This window comes from Paralichthys olivaceus, chromosome 12 (genome assembly GCF_024713975.1).
Source record: "Paralichthys olivaceus isolate ysfri-2021 chromosome 12, ASM2471397v2, whole genome shotgun sequence".
Taxonomy (NCBI): domain Eukaryota; kingdom Metazoa; phylum Chordata; class Actinopteri; order Pleuronectiformes; family Paralichthyidae; genus Paralichthys; species Paralichthys olivaceus.
Genome location: NC_091104.1, coordinates 5,562,997 through 5,583,645, shown reverse-complemented (window position 1 = coordinate 5,583,645; position 20,649 = coordinate 5,562,997). Strand labels below are relative to the sequence as shown.

Genomic DNA, 20,649 nt, shown 5'->3' with positions numbered 1-20,649 from the left:
AATAAATTATTATTTATTATTCATATATATATATTACTTTCAAACAAATGGGACGTCTCTGAGTCGTTGCTGATTTTAGCCTCTTCACTGACAGATATTTTATCGTCTCGTCAGTTTTATCTTACCTTTGATCACCTTTAATCACATTCTTATTTTTCTATCTATATTTCTTCATCCTCATACTTTCTATTTTATCTAGAGGTCTTATCCTAAACTCACTTGCAAAAAAAAAAAACATGAAGAAAAAAGAACAACCTGGTCTGAGAGAAACTCGAGAGGAGTGTGCAGTAATAAATAATAATACATTTTTAAAATCCCTCTTCACCTTTTTGCAGTTGCACTCCTTTGTGGACGTACAATTTTTTTGGCCTCTATGTGATTACATTTGTAAATTCACTGGCTGCATGGAAGTTATTGTGTGGTTTCCTAGTATTATTACTAGGAGATCGCCTCCCCGGATATTCACGGTTCAGCCTTTTTCATCATAACACAACGCTTAACTCCACCGGTTACCTGCCCAACCCAATGCAAATGCTCCTGTGAAAAATTAGACCTCAGACAAGCTGCGGTCGACCCAAACAGAGGGAGAACAGCAGCAGCGTTATGCTCCAGCAATAAAGAGCAGCTGCAGTGGAATAAACACGTCCTCACAATCAATGTAAACTCACCGCCTCACCTCAAAAAGGACATTTTTCCGTGTGATCAGCAGGATGTTCCATGTGATCAGAGCTGACAGCTTGACGGCAATCGGTTATTAGATGTACTGACACACAGACCTGAGACCTGCAGCTGTATGACTAATCCCCTGGGTCCCCATGTCGGGTCTCTTTGTCTTTCTAATAAGCCGTATTTGAAAATCTGAACTTTCTATCACCCTTTCATACCCTGAAGTTTTCACGTCCCTCTCGTTGCACTTTAAGCTGCATAATTATATTTGATTTAGCTCGACTCTATGTAAGCGTTTCTCAGAGCCATTGTTTTCTGTGCAAAGCGAAGGGAACTGTAAACGCTTGCTTGCATTTGCGTCGAGCGAGGGACCCTGAAGTGCTTATTGACTCTGTTTGGATGTCAGAGTCCCCAGTGAGTGGCGGTTTTAAAGAGTACAGTTGGAATCTAAAGATCCCCACCGGCTCTACAAAGTCTTTTGACCTTGCGGAGCAGAAGAATGAGGCAGAAGTCTTGGTGATGTCGGTGTTTATCGCCTGGCACGTAGAGATTTATCTGTGTAGAGGGCTCTTCTTTTGACGCACCTCATCTTCTCTCTATGTGCTCTTTCGGCCCCGCGGACCAAACTTATAAATTAACCAAACAAATAAACCAGAAGCAACTTGTCACACGTGACCCTGAAAGTAATGAGAGTAAATAAGACGAGTTTAGCTCCGGTTTTCTTTGTCATTATTTTCGTTTGGAGTCGTTCAGTCGTGGTATCAGGGGGGTGAAAGTGGAAACAAGGGCGTTGTTGTTTCCCGGTCGCTCTGGAACGCACGGCACTTTATCCGCCTGCAGATATGCATTATATATGAAGTGCACAGAGGAAGTGCCTCCTCGTTATAAGACGTGTCATTAAAGTTTTTAAGGCTCACAATCTGGGCCTTTGAGCGCACTGCCTGATGAGGTAGTGTACAGGAAACAAACTGATGGGACACACAACTGCACTGTCATGTGTTTGAACATCTGTCGCTCGTACGGGACCTTTGACGATCGGACTGGCAAGACAACTATCACCTCTGTTTCAGGATAGTGAGGAGACTCTGTCCCATCCACTTTTCAATCAATCAACCAATCAAGGGCTTAACGAGGTGCAACCTCCTCTGACCATCGACAAGAGTAAAACTACCAAGACGTCAGACAGCCACACGTGAGGGATCCCTCTCCCAAGTGCAATAGTATGTAGTTTTGAACCACTTTCATTTGCAAGGTGTTTTTTTTTAAAGAATTACCGTTTCTTTTTCCCAATTATCGATATTCATCTGTGTTATCAACCCAACACTATTGTTACATCACCGTTTCGCTGTTTACTGCTCAGCTGGCAGGAGCCTGCGGTGCTTTTACTATTAGTGTTTCCTGGCTGATTGTCATGCGTACAAGTGCAACCTCCCTGTTGTGTTTTGACTGATCGTTCCAGGTGAAAATGCCAAAACACATCTTCATTTGGCTCGTTGCGTCGAGGGGCGCAGTGTTGCGATTCCCCCACATCGCTGCTATTTACACAAGCTAACAAGGCTGGGGCAGGATTTAGACTCCTGAATGTCACGGTGGTTTTAAAGAAGCAGAATTTAATAAGCTCCCCTGTCAGGTCGGGCTGCAGCAGTGCATTAATGTGCATGAATATGTATAAGCATCTCTTCCTCACATTTAAAGGATTAGCAGCTGAGTCTGTTACCTGTTTTAGAATTGCTGGAGGAGGAGTATTTTCGGCTCTACCGTGGGAGAATTATTTATCATCATTATTATCATGTGCTGGGGGCCAGAACGCACCGAGCTAATGTCGATACTTAAGGCAGAACTGGCTCAAAAGGCTGCGCCTCTATGGCCAACCATAATTACTTGATTTTCATTTACATATTATGATAATTTGAGAGTCATATGCCGCTTTGCTCATTCGCAATTTTGAATTAATAGCCTCCGACTGTCTGGATGGTTCCGGGTGGAGGTGTTTGACCCACTTCCAGGAGTCTGTGTCACTGATGATCCAGCTGAGTCAGGTCTGACCTCCTCACAGCCGCCCCTCACTCTCCCCTTTATATGTCCTCATCATCCCTGGGCCAATGTATTCCCATTTACTGGGGCTGACAGTGGGTCTGAGCAGAGCTGCAAATAGCACTGGCTCATTTAACCAGGGCACAAGTAACCTGAGGGGGAGAACGGTGGGGTTTGTGTTACTGGGTGGGTTGCAGGTTCAAATCAAGTAGAGAGCACACTTCCACATCTCCGACCAACAAATGTGCTGTGCTTTTCTGCGCACCTCTAGAAAAACAGAGAGAGGCCTCCACATTTATTATTCTCTAAGAAACACTGTCTTGCAGTGCTAAAGAAAGAGGAATGAACTTCCTGGATTATTTCCTGACACATATTGCAACTATCCACCAAGTTCCGTGATAATCCGTCCAGTAGTTTTTGTGTAATCCTGCAAACACACAGACAAAAACATAACCTGAGGGATAAAGAATCCTTTCACCCAAACGGCTCCAGGAGTGATGGGCTCAATTTGGATCAACAGAAACATGACAGATCCTTGTGCATCTGACCTAACCCTTTATTAAATTTAGATATTTTTTCAGGCGAGAAAGTAAGCGCTTAGATTTTGAAAATGTCTTCAGTTTATCTGAGTGTCTGTTTGAAAGTTTCCTCGGACACTTTCAGACTTCAGATGTCACAGTCCGGCTCCTGAGATGATCCGGTCGGGTGTGAACAGTTTTATCTTGAGCCCTTCAGGAATTTATCATTGGATCTGTTCTTCACAATATGTTCCAATTCCTTTTAGAGGAGAGAGTTTGGTCGTGGAGTTTTAATGTCATATTCGTTTCTACCAGTTTGCCTAAAGGCACGGCTGAATAAATAAACACAAGTTACACTATCAACAGCGCCTATCCATAAAGTGTTTTACCGTCCTGGCATTTGTCTTTTAAATTACTTCAAAAATTATGTTACCAATTTTGTCAAAATGAATGATTTCAAAAATGTTTTATTCCCCTTTGACTTTATGTAATAGCTTAATCGTGTTATTTCACATGCACCTATAACGTAGTATGATAATTGCAGCTAAGGCGTGAAGACCCGTAATGATGTGGTACTAATATCCAATATAAGCAGTACCCAGTTTTAGCTGAAACAGTATACAAGTTGTATTTGGCTGTATTTATATTATTCTGACAAATTCAACCAAAGTATGTGAGAACTCATATTTTAAGACTCTCCACCTTGTTTTGCCTCAGTTGGTTGTTTGCCCTGTGCATTGAATTCCTTGGATCACATCTTATATAACATAGCACCCCTGGCCAACTGCTGCACCTGCTGAAAGTCTAAGTGTTCTTTAAATCCATTGCTGTGAAAACTCTGCAACTTATATTATCGACCCACGCTGTTGAAATGCCTTTGAGCAAGCACGTCTCCCAGCGCCTCCAGGTGAACGACACAGTGCAAAACATCTCAGAAACCTTCACCACAGCTCCGTCCACTCTGTTCGCACTACTGTGGATATTTTGCCAAAACAAACTTTTTTAAAGTGCAGATTTTTAAAAGTCCAGGATTCTGTGTATCCGTGTGTACATGTACACGTAATGGAAAAATGGAAATGATGATGTCACAGTTTACTTAACGTTTGGTTAGCACTGCTGGGTCTAATTACGTTGTTCCGTCGTTAAGTTGGCAGTTAAATGTAGCATCACTGTTCAGTGTTCTTCTTTGGTATTTGGAAGGTCGTTGATGTAGACTTTATCGCCACCTAGTGGCCTGGCATGTTCGAATGTTTGTAGTTTGACATATTTTGTCAAACGAAGGGGCATGTGGATTAAAAATGTAATTAAAACATAAATATCTGCAGAAGTATAGACAAGGACTAGGATCTGAGATCATGTTCATCATCACAATTTTCATGCTTAAAGGTTCAGTGTGTAGAATTTAGTGACATCTAGTGGTGAAGAGTCATGCCGCAGCTGAACACCCTTCACCTAACCCTCCCCTTCCAAACATGGAAGAAACCTTCAGTCGTTACAACAACTCAAGTGGTTTAGTTTGTCCAGTCTGGGCTACTGTAAAAAACATGGCGGCCTCCGTAGAGAGGACCTGCTCCGGATGTAAATATAAAGTTTTTAAATATAAAGGGCCGATTCTAGGGTAAAGAAAACAACAATTTGTACGATTTAGGTCAAAAATCACGAGAATTATTTTATATAAGTTTCACCTAAATCTTCCAGACTGGACCTTTAAAAAGAACTGACCTTTTAAATTCAGGCCAGAGGTCACCATGAAGTATTCTAGCTTCTCAGGCTTGTGTTTTATGCCTTGAGGTTACATTTGTGTAACATGCATGCGGGCGAGACGTTCATGTCAAAGCTCCAAGAGTCGGCTGTCACAACCTCATATGCATGTTTGGAGATTTTCTGATGTTGACTGCTGTACCTGTTGAGCAAGCAGATTTTATTCCACCCCTGAGATTACACATCAGACGCAAGTTGATATTTGACTTAACTGTCATGTCGCATTATAACCAACAGCAGATGAGGCGAAACCTCGTGGAGCCGGAGCTGTGACAGAGGTACTTTACATATCAAAAAAAAAAAAAAAAAAAACCGAGCAGGGGGGGAATTAAACGAGGAAGTCAGATTTTATGCATACAGCTCAGCTACTGTAGCCTCACTCACAGAGTGTCAGCATGAGTTTAAATAGATCTCAGAGCTCGCCGGGCCTGGCCAAAGTCGCTGGTTCACTGACGGTCAAACCCCTTTGATCGGGAGTCGTGCTGCGAGGTCCTGCGGGCCTTTGGTGACGAGCAGATATGACCCAATGAGGCAGAGCGCAACCTGAGTCAGCTGAAAGCTAAACCCCCACTGTCATAATAAGAAACGGATGGAAAAGCAAAGCTGACCAAACCACAGGAGAGACGACGATGACACGGTCACGCATCCGCAACCAGAGGCTCATTGGTCCCAGGAGACTGAGCTTATCTCTTCTTATTGGTTTTGTCACATGTAAGAAAAATAACTCAAAGCTAATATGTGGCTTTAGCTTGAAATCATTATACTTCCTGATGTATTCAAGCTCTTACTGTTGCCGGTATAACCTAATGAGAACAGAGCGTCAAACATTCAATGCAGAGCGCCATAAACAGGCATTTATGAGAGAGAGCCAAAAAGATTGACTGTCTGCCCACGGGCGATCAAAGAGAATCGAAGGATGAACTTGAGAAGCGAGAATAAAGAGAGAGGTGGCTGAAGCACCTGGAGGTCAACAACAAACGCTTCGCAAGCAAAAATAGAGACAGCTGTGCCTCAGGATATCAGCTAATGAGCAGGGAATGTCTTTTCTCTTCAAAGATCCAGAGCACGTGATGCGGCGAGGAGGCCGAAGGAGCCAACGGTTGATGGTCTGTGGCAAATGATTCTTCATTAACGGACAGAAATGGAATTCATACGGTGTTGTAAATGAGGGGTTTCATGCCAAATGCCTGGATGTATTTTGGGAATGTTGAGTTTTCTTAAAATCCATCAATCATTACGTCAAAAAGCAGAAATGAATGTATCATTAAAAAAAAAGCTGTTTCTCAGCTCCACCACCAAGAGCGAGCTGCAAGAGTTGATTATCCAAGGTGGTCCCGAAGTGCAAATTACATAACAACAGGAAATTACGAAGCAATGTAAATTTGTAAAATTTGACTTAATGAGGCTCATCGCTGATTGGCTGGAGGAGCTGTCTCTGTGTGTCCTGATTGGTCGTTTTGTGATTCATCGTTGCACTGAAATAAATATTTTATAGAGCAAATCACAATTTGATTTAGCTTTGTAGTATAACAAACCAACTTGAGTTACCTTAGTGTGAAGAAGATAAGGTCTTGTTCATTTTTCTGTTGCTGCAAACAAAAACAATGAAGCCTCCAAATCCAAAAATGTGTCTTTCAGTACTTTTTGACTGACTGTTAAACTTGTTCAATGTAATAAAGGAACATGTCGCCGAGTGCAATGATGTGATTTAAGCGTTATGACCTAGATGTCTATGATTCAGATGTGTTGGCTTTTGTCTTTTCACAGGATTTGCTGACAAAATAAAGAATGTATTCAGTTTCATTGTTTTGCTGAAGAGTTTTATCAAAAAGTACCAAAAAGGAAGTTAACGTCCAGTTTTATATGTCAGAGGACAGAAAACCTCGGTATTTGATCCCGCCTCTGTCCATGGGCAGTAAACTTCGCTAAGAATTACCACTTTTAATTTCTGCTCCCTTCATCAAGGGGATTTTGTGAATCATTCAGAATCAAAGATTAAGAGAGCCTTGGTTCTCATGTTCATCTTTTTCATTTATTCCTTCAGCAAACATTCCTTTTTTTGTGCAAAGACAAAATATAAAAGGTATTTCCTTAAAGAAAAGAAAAGAAAATGAAATTCACTCTTCATGTATTTGACTGAACGCTCTAATAGCATCGGCAGAGGTGTTGGTCTAACGGTGAGATAATTACACACACAGTCGTTCTGCTGGTGTCGTTTCAGGTACACGAGTTGAAGCTTGAGTGACGATGTGTCACATTGTAATAGAAGCAATGATTTGTGTGTGACACAAACATTTGAATGGGAAACCACTGACAGCTCTTCTGTCTTCAATTAAGAAATGATAATTAATGGCTGTGTGAGGGACCATTTAGAAAAAGGACAAGGTGCAAACTAGGACATTTTCATGACATGGACTATTCCTAGACCAACACAAAGGGGGACTGTACTCTCTACTAACATTAATTAACTAGAAGAAACTTAAGATCAGACAAACAGGAATAACCCATCAAAAGAAACCTGTCTACAAAAATAATGTTAGTGTTAAACAAATGACAAAAAAAAACATTAAAAAGAAAGAATCTGAGAAATCTTAAATCAAAGCCCCCCCCCCGCCTCTCCGGTCTCTGATGGGCTCTTCCACTTCCTGGGGGCTGTCTTTAAAAAGGACATCTTTGCCGGGCTTCAGGCCTTTTGCCAGAGGAGCTACCTGAGACAAACAAGAAGGTAAGTGTTAGCAGCAGCAGCTCAAAAGACCATGTGACAGAATGCTAACTCAATCGTGTGCACCCAAAGCAAACTATCAGACTGAATAAAGAGTCACACTTGAACATAAAGAACTATATGTTTTGTCATTGCTTGTAAATGTTTGGGTGTAAAATGTGAAGTCTAAATAAATACTAACACTGCTGGGCAGCTGCTGATGAGGTCTAATCTAACTCCACGCAATAAAAACTAATTTAAAAAACTGAAATGAGGTGATTTAGAAGTAGACTGAGACTCTTTGACATTTGTTGCTGGTAAAATGATTTAAACTCCATTATTGAACGATTTGAACTTCACGAGTTGCACTGTTGAGTAACTGAGTGGGCGGATTCTCTTACTCTGCTGCAAATGACTGCGTGAAACACAATTTGTCTTGTGTCCGAACAACATCTTCAGAATAGAAATGGATAGCATGAACACGGTGGTTTGTCTTGTTGTGTAGCCCTTCGCGCTCTGTTGTGTGACTAGCTAGGCTGCACCAGTTCTCATAAATTCCCGGCTGAGGGTGAAAGGGAACATTGACGAGGAGCGAGCCTTTATCTGAGAATGATAAATCCCCCTCCACTGCCACACAGAGGATCACTGAGGAACCTTGAGCTGATTTATCGAGCTCAGAAAAACAGGGAGAGTGAGGAAGCTGTCCTCTGTCTGGATATCGCTGCCATTCCTCATTTGGGTGACGTTTCACTCAACCCTTGAAAAGAGTCCCAGGGAAACACCGCACTTTCTGTCTTTTTAGACCCTTCTGTGGCGTTCCTGCTTCATGCGCTGGTGCGAAGAGACAAAACAGGAGAGGAAAGAGTTTTGAGAAGGAGACGGCGCAGTGTCGTGAGATGCATGAAACACATTGCAGTATTTTTTCATTCTTCTTCTTGTGGTCACAGTGTGTTATGTCAGGATATTTCCTGCCCAGCTTGGAGTTCAACAGTTCAAGCATGAAAGATTTATTGTAGATGTCAGATTTTCGTGTGTCCGCCCGTCTCCAACCACAGCCCCTGTCAAAATACCTTATTTCAAGCATGCACCACCTGCCCAACCCAAACACCAGCACTACTATGGCAGCCAAGACCGGAGCAAGTCATAACGGCACGGTCAAGACCCAATTGTCCAAAATCAAACTGCTCAGACCTTTAGAAATCAGTCGCCTGAATATTCCTTCATCCAATCAGTAGATAAAAACTAATCTAACAAATTTAAAGACAGTGATAAAAGGATCAGGATCTGGATACGCACCAAACTTTAATGGCCTTTCTCATCCGTCCGGTAGTTTTGGCGTAATCTTTCTTACCGACAAACCAACCATCAAACAAACCATTTTAAAAGTTCTTAAATTACAATACAAGGAGAAATCCATTTAGGTAGAGAGACCAGCTACTGTAGCACCAGTACAACATGATGCAATAAGCAGCCGAAAGACACGTGAATGTTTTAGTTTTGTTTGTTTTTTCCTATTGCATCACTTTCTCCGCCTCCACACCCACAGCGAGAGGAGTTCACACCTGTTCTCTGGAGGCTGTTAGAGTAAAACAGGCGAGGCAGGTTGAAGGACACTGGGTACGACTACAACACACCGCAAAATCCAGTTTCTCCCGGAAGGCGCTGAACATCACAGATTCAACAATATAAGAGAAATCAAGGTTTAGAGATTTTCCTTTACAGCCAGTGAAGTTTTGCAAAGTCCTGCTCTGCACCCATTCGAACCTGGCAGCTGCTACCAACCCAGACTCTGAACTAAATAATTAATTTTGTGATGAACTGGGGTTTGGGTGAATCTTCAGTCTTGGTTGGCTGATGTCATTAAAGCTGCTTTTTGCCGCTGCCTGTGAGAATACGTTTCTAATTTGAGAGGGGGTGAACAGTGTTTCTAAATGAGTGCTTGCAGTTGGGAGGCTTCTGCTAATTCTTTATGCATTTAAATTATAGTTGTATTTTCCATTATGTAGGATAGTCTGCTGCAAACAGTTGTGGGTTATGTTTTTAGTTTAATCAAGCAACTTGCAACTTACAGACATAAGTAGGTCCATTAGACAATTATTTATCCAACTATTACTCCGATTATCACGTCTGATTTCGTAATGTTGAACAGAAATGTGTATTTTTCTTATTTTTATTTTTAAAAAGCATCATTATCCCATCACAGATGTGGGTTCAAGTGCTTTTCACTTTCTACAATCCTCTGATGACCTCTTTTGTTGCATTATGCATCTTTTAGCACTCTAGCATGATCATTTATAAATTAATTATTGTGTGTATATGGTGGGGTCCCACTGTTACCCAGTGTTTAACATCTGGAATAAACAGAAGCGAGAGGAAGATTTCCATGGAGAGCACTGACGTCATTGGACATTTATTTCTGTTTCTGATATTAAGTATAATTGGTCCATTAAACTATTTATATGTATTTGATAGTTTTCTACTGTGGAGCAACAGTTTTATGTGCGAGGTTTGTCTTCATTTATATATAGATAAATATAGGGTTTAATTTTACTTTCATGTTATTATGCCTGATTGGACGTATTTAGCTTTAACTGTTGTGTGAATGTTTTTTAGTCAGATGATGGTTACGAGAGGAACTTTACAGTTTATTTGCTATTAAATATATATTTTTTGTATTATCATGCATAATGCATAGTTTTTTATTCCACATATGAATAATAAACAGACTGTTATTGGTAAAGTTGGGGGAGTTGCCCTTTTCAGTGAGTTAGCTGCCATGGTATTATACTGTATATATAACATTTATATTGTATTTTCACAACACTTATACACTTTTACATAACATTAATTACAGTCACATTGGCTCTGACATCGCTGCACCAGAGAAATTCGACAAGTCAACGACAGTTCCTCTCTGAGTTCCATCTTTCAAATACATCCACCATCCATCTGCTGCTGGCTGAATCAGCCGCCAGTCAAGTGGCAGTGTTACTATTAGTCCTGCCAATCACTGCGGCACCAGCAGTGGCACAAAGTGGCCTTTGGACAGCAGGAGAGTGACGTGGTTACACGCAGCGTGCAGGCCATTAACTGGTGGAATGAATGGACACAGAGACAGAGAGGTGGATGGATGGATTTGCTTACATGTCACCATAACCTCAGCTATTGAATTAAAACTTGTAGCAATCGCATCCGTCTGCTGTTCTTAATGCTTAAGCCCATCGTGTACGTTTGAATTCTCCAGTCACTCACGTCCCTGAAACATCTCGGTGATCTGCACTGAGCTGAGGCAGTGATGTGGGCTCTGAAGTTGAAGAGTACATTGATTTATTTGGCCTCACATGCTTTTCACTGCTCCGCACACTGTAGCTCTGTCTTACTGCTTCAGAGAGAGGTTTTGGAGGCCAAGTGAGCTTCTCCGAGCCATATTCCTCACATAGCAGCGATTTCAACACAGTAAATTAAGTGTTGGGTGAGTTTCTTGGCTCAGGAACTTGTTATAATAATCTAATGTTGGATCTAAAGTGTAGTTCCTGCAGCAGCAGGTGCCAATGGAAGAAGTAGCATTCTTTGAAAATGCATCGATTTCGACCAACAGCACCAATGAACTCATATTCAGCCTCACGTCTCTTCTGCAGCATTCAGTGGGCGTTTGATGAGGAGTCTGGAGAGACGGACGACACAAGGCAGCTCATGAAGAGTTTCATTTCGTGGCGATTCAGTCGAATCGACCTGCGTCGTTGGGAGAAGCCGGATCGTCCAGGCTTGCTTCAGGATGCCCTTTGGTCCTAAACATATCCGACACCTTAATAGACGTGGCAGACAGGGATGTTTGTTCAGTCTCTGTGAGGAAGATAACTGTCATTAAATGAACCCTGCAGCTGTCGGCTCCATCGCTCCAGTCCGCTGATTGCTCCATCTGCCCTCGTCTCAGACGCAGTGATTGGTCAGATGCAGCTAATTTTTCAACAAGCTTTAGTCTGACCAGAACTGACACATCTCTTAGTCCACTATATAAATACTATATATTTAATACTATGTGTATGTGTTTCCATTCTCACAAGACATATATACACTGCATTTCAATTTACAGAGTCAGCAACAGGTTTTATCCAAAACAACAGAAACATGAGGTGTAATCTAAGAACACCATGAACGTGCATTTAATGGCTATTTCCATTTTGTTCTACGAGACTTCTGCTAAAGCTACGTTGAACTCGTGAGCTCATTGTTACGACATGAGAAGTCCTGCACAGTTCTTGGCGTTCAAAGTGAAAAGATGAGAGCTTTGGCAACTTCACAATTTTTTACTCAACGTATTATTAAACCACAAAAGCTAAAGTAAATGAAGTTACAATATTTAAACTCACCATCTGTTCACAAAAAAAAAAGAACTTCTTTGGCCTTTTCGGAAAAATTCAACACACCTGCCAAGACTTCTGATCTCTGAGCTTCTAGACTATTCTGAGGTCGTGACTACCACTAGAGGTCGGGGGGGCGGCGTCCATACGGACTCTTCTGGTGAACTCTGTAATGTGATGTGACCCCATTTAAAGGAAGCACTGAGTGAACACTTAGTCGGTGAGGAATTGGACTGTTTGCATGTTGAGTCTAAATGAGATGCAGGGTTGAGCTACAGCAATAATATTTTCTATTGCTGTTGCAGCCGAGCAGGATCCCTCTCCGATTGTCTTGCCCCCCCCAATGCAATTATATAAAGATCGGGTATTTCTAAATACTCTTTTTAGTCTCACCTTTCTCCTCAGATTGGCTAGACACTGGAGCATATGATTTTCACTAGTCATAATTCATCCATGACTTTGAAATGTGTTGTGAAGTGGACATAAATTCTTTCTGAATTGGTCTTTTCACGTGTTTCCCAGGCAGGGTTAATGTCATGTGGAGTGAATCATTTTTCGAAAGAAAAATAGCGTCTCCCTTCAGGTCAAGGTTTGACTCAGAGTCTTTGACTGATCTGATCTGAAAGTCATGAATACTCTGAGACGAACGTCTGAGGTGTTGTCCTGACCTCGACGACAGCCGAGTGTAATTTAATTTGTTCTTTCGCTTACCGCCTGCACCACAAATTCCTTTTGTATCAGTGGGGGTTTGATAGGGTTATTCATCGATACCATGCACAGAGTCGTTACTCCATCAGAGGCCAGAGGTTTAAATTGCACAAATTAGTGATTACAAAAACGCCTGCAGGGAGACACATGCTTTACACAAAGAACACAGCGTTGAGAGTTTGAATACTTTGACATCATAATGTTCAGTGTTTTATAGTTCATTTCAAATTCTTTTTGTGTAACAACATAGCTGCACGTCTCCTTGTACAAGAAGTATTTTAATGATACCACACTGGTTTTCATATTAACTTTATTAAATAAAGACACAGAAGTGACAGATTTAAAAACTAATGGAGAAACTTTAGCTGAAACACATAATACACATTATCCTTATCTGCAGAGTGAGTTTCCCTAATTGCCACTGGGTTGAAGAATTTAAAATGCTTTTAAGAGTTTTATCTTAAACTTTCTAAACAGCAGTGAACAAAACAGTTCATGTTCCATTGTGTCATGACCATAGAGTCTATACAAAGATGGACGACATGACAGCTCCACAAAGGTGAAGCCAAAGTGCCTTGATCCCCCCCTGGTGGCTGGCTGCAGTAGAGGTGATAATCGTCACCTCCGCCATGTTAATGAATGCTTCATATCATTTAACGTAGTTCTCATCATCAGGATTTTCTCATTTGATTAAACGTGTATATTCTTTAAATTAGTCAGTTATTGGTTTATTTAATTGTTTTTTTTTTTAACCTATGCTGATTCTCTCAACCTAATATTTAATTTCACAGATTTTAATGAGTCTCACCAGGATCTCTTGTCATTGTGTAATTTAATCAATCTCTCCTTCTGCTTGTAGTTAGGAGGAAGCCCCATCTGGCAAAGAGTCGTGGAGTGTCACTAAATGAGCAGACGTCAAGTCGCAGTGAGTATTCAGATATTTGCTCTCAGCTCTGTGCGTCAAACCAGCAGTTTAATTTTGTTCAAGCTCGATTTCATTTCTACTTTTGTTGCTGCCTTAAGCAAAGAGCAATGCTGGTGATTTACGTTTCCCCCTCGTCCACATCAGAGGGAACAGACGTGATTTAACTCCCATTTGACGACAGACGTGGGACGAGAACATCAGAAGACATAGTATGTGCCCTGTCTGATTTTAGTCTCTGCGAGGAGCCAGTTTAAAAAGTGAAAGCCTCTGCGGTACAATGGGAAAAAAAGTCCTTTTTGAAGACGTAACATTTTCCCAGTGTTTCGTCTCCATAATGTCTCCACTACACATCATGAGTCACATTCACTCTGAAGACATGAACTTATAAGCCTGTTATGCACTGCTGCCCGCTGAGCTCCTCAATTAGCTTTGGCGTCTTTTGCCAAGTCCATCACTAAAATGAAATGTGAGCAGATACGCCGTTGAGCCGGCCTCCATTTCCTTCATGATAACTACACAATTTCTGCCCTAAAATGAATCCTGCACAGAGACTTACCTCGTGTCATTTTCTCCGCATGATCGCACAGATTTTTCCTATCGCAGGCTTTTGCTGGGAGTGTATCGGCGTATCTTTCCCGTGTAGTGGAAGTTCTTCACCGGTGATGCTGCTGTCAGCAGTGCAAACAAAAAGCTGATTACAGGGTGGAATTATTTAGATTGCCTGTCTCTCTTAGCGTCCCGAAGATATCATGGCACCAAAGAACAGAGAAAGGTACTTGCGTTGCACACGCTTGTTTATGAGATAATATCTTTATCTTCTAAGTCCCAATTTCCAAGCCCCGCCCCGAACAATATAAATGCATATGAGGTAAAACCAGCCTGAATCAGAATTTAAATAAACCACATTTTTGTTTAGACTTGTAGTTTTTTTTGGCAGTGAGCAAAGCCACATCCAGAATATCAGTGTTTTTCATGTGTCTGAATGTGTTGAGTGAGACTCCACTCTGCTCAGTGGAAGTGGCATCAGGGAAAATATCTACAATAATCAGAGCCACAGGCAGATGTCACAGAATGTTATTTCCTTTATGAATTATTCCTCTGATGTGAAGCTCGAGCTACTCACCTCTCCGCACGACCATCAGCACTCCGACACTTCGCCGACCTCCTCTATACATTAAAAGAGCAAAATCGACTTGTTCTCTGTTGCTGCTTCTCTTGCACTTGTTTACTGGAGCGATGGTCCGAGACGTCTGGCTGCAGAGGCCAAAAATAGAAAGAGCGCGAGCATGGATCATAAAGTGTTTTGGTTTATTGGACTAAATGGAGCTGAGTTTATAGACAGAATGGTGAACCATTGAAAAAAAGAGTGTCAGCGACATATAGTCACCATAAAGAGCTCAACTCCCCTCAGAGCACAGAAAAGATTCAGGCAGGAAGCTTAGTTAGTAACATGCTAGAAAAGAATAATAAAGGAGAACACTGTGAAATGAGGGGGTCACAGAGAAATGACTTTAAATTAAAGGTTTTCAGCAGCTCATTGTGTTAATGTCACACATTGTCGTTTAATTCCTTTCACTTTCAAAAAGAAGCGAGGGGAATTTTTTTCCTCTTAATATTTTTAAGAATTGTTCTGTGGCTCGTTGTAAAAGCTGTGGCCCGCTGTGAAAGCTCATTTCTGTCGTAGCAGCCACAAGCGGACGGACAGACCTGCCACCTACAGCTGCCCGGGGGTTGAATGAAGTGAACAGAGACGCTGATGGGTGCACAAAGACGTGACCGTGTCGGATTAGCAGGCCGCACAGGTTCACCCCTCAGACCGAGCAGCTGATTGACTCCTGCCTCTTCTCATTAGTGAGTTCAGAGAGGTACGTTTCAGGCAGGTGGGGTGAGGAGGGACTTCCATATGGAGCATGAAGGCCAAATACATCCCTTCCCATGACAATACGAAGGACAATGCTCCGCCAACTGCAGAGTCCTTGGCTCATTGAAAATACTGTTTCACATAATGCAAGCTGAAAAAAAACAAAAAAAACATAAAACAACCTGATAATGAGTCTTTTCTTCAAAACCTTTTATTTTCCCAATAAGATTCATCTGTGCTAATAACAGATAACAAACATCTGTGCTGCTCCGACTCTAATTTGTTGGGTAATCGTTGGCTGAGCACAGATCGAGCTAACCACTGTTTTTGTCAATAGCTATTAAAGTTCGTTGAGATATGATAAAATGGTCGATCGTTACGCTGAACACAGCTTTACTGTCAGTTGTCAGGTCCGCTACTGTGGTCCTTAAGTTTGCATCAGATATTTATTCTTTCTGTGGGATTCTACCGACTTATTTCTGGTTTAGATCAAATTTCGAGACAAATACGAGATGTGTTGCCATGACATTTGTGCAGAAGTTCATGTTTGTGACTAGTTGAATCCTGCAGGACATTTCCTATTGCCACGATTAAGTTTAAACGTTTTATTATTATTGGAATATCTTGATGGTGCATGTGTTTATGTTTACCAAATCATTTCCCCCTCCGTCACAGTTCTACATTGTGCTCATGTTTATTGTTAAACGTCAGGATGCTAACACAAGATGATGAATGTGGTAACTCTTACTAGCATGATAGCATTTTCACTTTCTGCACATTAGACGTAATATTTTGCTCCTCTGTGTCTCACCGAGCCACCAGCGTGGATTAACCTTCACTTACATATTAATGTGAGACATTCAATTATTTTAGCTTTTAACAAAAGTGAATCTGCAGGTGAAAACACATCTAACCCTAACCCATCTGAATTAAAATGAAGACACTTCCAGGACGTGTATGTTGCGTCTCACCGATACAGTTTCATGTCCTGGTTACGTGTTGGAATCGAATCATCTGAGCTTTGTTGGAACAATTGTGTGATGTAACCTTCAAGTAGAAAAAGCTTGTACTCTTCACTGAATCCAGTTATTACCTAGACTTCTTTTCAACTTCTAATCCTGCAATTAATATTCACAGCAAAGGTTGTTTTCTCTTTACGGAGGCTCCCTCTGTCAGAGATTCATTCCCTGGCCGGTCTTAAAGAGACGTTTTAGATGAAAACCATTTCCACAGTAGTTTTCAGAACATGTGAGGTTTCTGAATGTTAAGAGCCTTCTGAAGTGCTTTTTTTTTTTTTCAGAGAAAGCAGAACACAAACCAAGATTATAAGTACAGACATTTCTGTGATACAAAACTAGACTTTGTGTGTTTCTTGTCCGTGACAGTCTGGGAAGCAGCTGTGACACACATCTGTAATAAGTTCTAAAGCAGTTGCCGACCCTCAGGTGGTTCAGAGGTTTATTCAACTAGCTGCAATTCTGATGCTTTGCTAATTAGCGAAAAAATAATTAAAATCTCAGATCTCAGGGACACCTGTCCACGCGGATCTGCAAATTAAAAAACGATTAAAAAAAACCAACCTCTCTCGTCCCCTGTGAGTCGGTGGGGAGAAACAGCTGGACACAAGACAATGATATCATGACTGTGAAGAGTAAGAACCTGTGATGTCTCACTCACCCGCAGCTACTTTGCATTTAAAGAGCTTCCTTTCCTCGTGGAGATATTAGCCACTGTTTGGAAATTACATCATATCTTCTCTCAAAATGACTGACAGTAGGAATGAGGAGGAATTACATCACGTTTTTACCAGACAGTAGGTAACGTGTGATTTTGTTCAAGTGTTTGAATAATGGATGTTTTTACATTTCGTCTTTAATGAGAGGCAGCACTCAGAGATGGAACTTCTTTAGAAATACTGAAATATATATCGTCAACTGCACAGGACCGGACGGAGCAGGATTCTGGCTGGCGGTGGTTAATGTAAAGAATATATCTAAAGCTGTATCACATCAAGTTAAGACCTTGTGTGTCTTCTGTGTGTATAGCTCCTCTCTTTCATCCTGCGATCATGCCATCGCATGTTACAAACATCATCAACACGCCCATATACGCTCGCTGTGAATCAGCCAGAATGTTCCTGCTGAATTCTCACACGGGCTCACTCACAGCTTCCCAAGAGGCTGGCAAGAAAAGTGTCTGCACTTAAGTGGAAGTCTGAAAGCAGCTCAAACATATTTTAAACATATTTTTTGCGATGTTGCTGAAGTTATTCACTTTGTATCTGCAGCAATCTAAATGTGGAAGATTTAAGTGTAACACGAGCAACATGAGAAGGTGCATCGAGCCCCGGAGTCATAAGGGGAGGAAAAGAGAAGTGCACGAGTCCAGGATTAAACTAATGCTGTCGCTCGTGGAAATTAACTCTATGATGACTCGATCAATGACTGTTCTTCAAAGACGACCAGAAGAAAGTCTGCGCTTTAGATGTTTTCACTGCAGGTTCGTGTGCTCGTGGGTCTGCACTACAGAACGTTTCATGTTCCCCTATGTAAACCGTGGAAGATTCACAAACTCTGCAGTACACGTAGACATGTATGAGAGACATGAAGTGACAGAAATTCAACAGGTCAAAATAACAAATATGATTTAGACACATGGATCTAGGGCACATGCAGGACATGTGTACTATTCATGTCCATGGTAACAGTGATCTCTCATGACTCAAAGTCAGTCCCACAGGAAGAGTCAGTCCCTTTGCTTTATTTCTCAACACACTTAATTGCGAGACCACGGCCGTTAAAGGCCGAGAGCTGCAGACAGAGGCAGGAGGTAAAGTGAAGGACAGATTGGACGCTGCTGGGTCCAGGCTCCCACCGCTGAGAACCAAATAGAGGTCTCTCTCAGTAATAGTGGCCGGGGAAAAGAAGAACCTGTGCAATGTTAGCGTCCTCTGACGACTTCTGCCACTGCTGTTCTAACGCTGATTATAAAATCGAGCCATTGCACATTGTCCGAATCACAGCATGACTCATTTCTTTTTATCTTCAATTTATTTAATCCTTATTTAAAAGGTGAATCCCATTAAAGTTGGAGACCAAATGACACCAAGGCAAATTCAACAGGCAGAACAATATTAACACACAAACACAAATATTAACACAAAAAAACAAGAATGAAATAGACGATCATCAAGATTCAAAGGTGGTTCCAGAAGGGGGCTGTTGGGTGGAGAGGTGTGGCCTCTGGCGTAATCTATTGATGACAGATGGTGTTAATAACATGCTCACAATAAAGTTACCAGGAGAGTAACTGTACTTTAAATGTGTATTTCTCAGAGGAATGTTTCCGTGATGGCAAAACTGTGATTTAAAGGTGATAAAATGTCAATACTAGAAATACAGGTGTATCTATATGGAATGAAAATAAAAGAAGTGCTCAAGTTGTCTTAAGATGTTCAGAGGGAGGGAGGAGTTAAGTTAAATTTAGAAACGTGACGGTGATAATAACAATGGAATGAAAACCTTTGAGTACAGGATGGCACCTGGAGGTTCTCTTCAAAGTTGGCGGATCTGCAAGATTAGTGTCGCCAATTAAGTATCGGGGCCAAAAGGGAAATATGGTCAGAATCTCCCTGTCTGAGTTATGGAGTTAATAAGAAAAGTGTTTTTGCAGAACACTGTGATGTCACTTTGAAGTTGAGCTTTAGCCTTTTGGATTCAAGATCTCAAAACTTTATGATTTTTATCCAGTAAGATTATTTGTGCTGGACCGCAGCAGAGTTGTGTTGTGACTTATGTTTGACAGCAGATTGTAATGAACCTGACGTGTGCGTGTGTGTGTGTGTGTGTGTGTGTGTGTGTGTGTGTGTGTGTGTGTGTGTGTGGTACAGCGGATGTCAATCTGTTTCAGTTAAATCACGATGTGGATTACGGTGCGTGCGCTTAATGAACTAGATTGAAATGTAAATGTGACTCACTTGAAAGCAGCTGTTCAATGATGAGTCTGTTTGTACTTCTGATTTAACAAGGACATTGAATTAAACGACCTTATATCCCAGCAGCACGTTGGAAACCGGAGCCCAGATGCTGTTGGACGTCTCCCTCCTCCACGCTGCCAATTTTCTATTTGACAATTTCTACACATCTTTTATTTCAGATGCTTTTAAGAAAATTCACTCGCATTGAGAAAAAGGCGACCACATTAACCGCATCAATTAGAGCCACGAGAGAGAGAAGCCCCTTATTACGAGCAGACCTGCAGTCTTGAAGGCGGCGTTCTGTGAAAATAAAAAGAGCAAACGCGTGGGTTGTTTGTCTCATAATGTCACTCATTTTACTTTTAAAGCAGGTGCATTTTGGGAAAAAAAACTGTGCACTTGAACTGCACCTGCCTTGCGTTAATGGAAGCCGTGCTGTTGGAGGTGGAAGGCTGCAGCCCTCCAGGGATCCTTGATAAAAAGCCATTAGTCTCCTGTGGGCAGTACCTGGTACTTTACAGTATATAATGGACTTAACATGCCGGTGGTGTTGCTTTGTGTTCTGTATTTTAACCATCGTACTGGGATTAATCCCTAAAGGCTGATGGATGCTAAATGAATATTTATGACCCCAAACAGCGAGGGTGAGTCCTGTAGACACACACACACACACACCTTCCATTTCATCACTGGTGTGTGTGTGTGTGTGTGAGAGAGAGTGAGTGGTTGTGCGTCTTCACTATTTGTGCGACATCACAAAATCCTTATACGTTCTTTTAACAGAAGCACTTTACTGAAACATGAGTTTATAGATTTACTTTTTCAGGGCTAAAACAGCCTCTGCCTTTCGCAGTGTGACTCCTCCTCCATGCTGAGAGCAGCTCTCTTCAGTCGGCCTCTGCACAAATGTTCCACTGCTATGCTATTAGCATCCAAACAGCACCTAGCTAGCAACTATTAAATAGGCGGATTGTATTTAAAAAATAGATACAGACGTGAGATGTATCCGACTCAGGGATACGCCTCAAACAGGGGCGTTGCAACAGGGGTAGGACAAGCGGGTTGTTTCCTGGACCCCCGAGAATGATAAGTCCACACACACAAAGACAACAGACAACATGGATGACGCCATCACCAT

The 20,649-nt window shown here is 41.6% G+C and overlaps 1 long non-coding RNA gene across 1 annotated transcript; it reads left to right on the top strand.

The window, feature by feature from the left end:
• Nucleotides 1-7,023: 7,023 nt before the first annotated feature.
• On the top strand, nucleotides 7,024-16,425 carry LOC109641960 (uncharacterized). The gene is made up of 3 exons (XR_011244781.1): nucleotides 7,024-7,704; nucleotides 13,609-13,674; nucleotides 15,359-16,425. It is a non-coding gene; the product is annotated as an uncharacterized lncRNA (long non-coding RNA).
• Nucleotides 16,426-20,649: the final 4,224 nt, after the last annotated feature.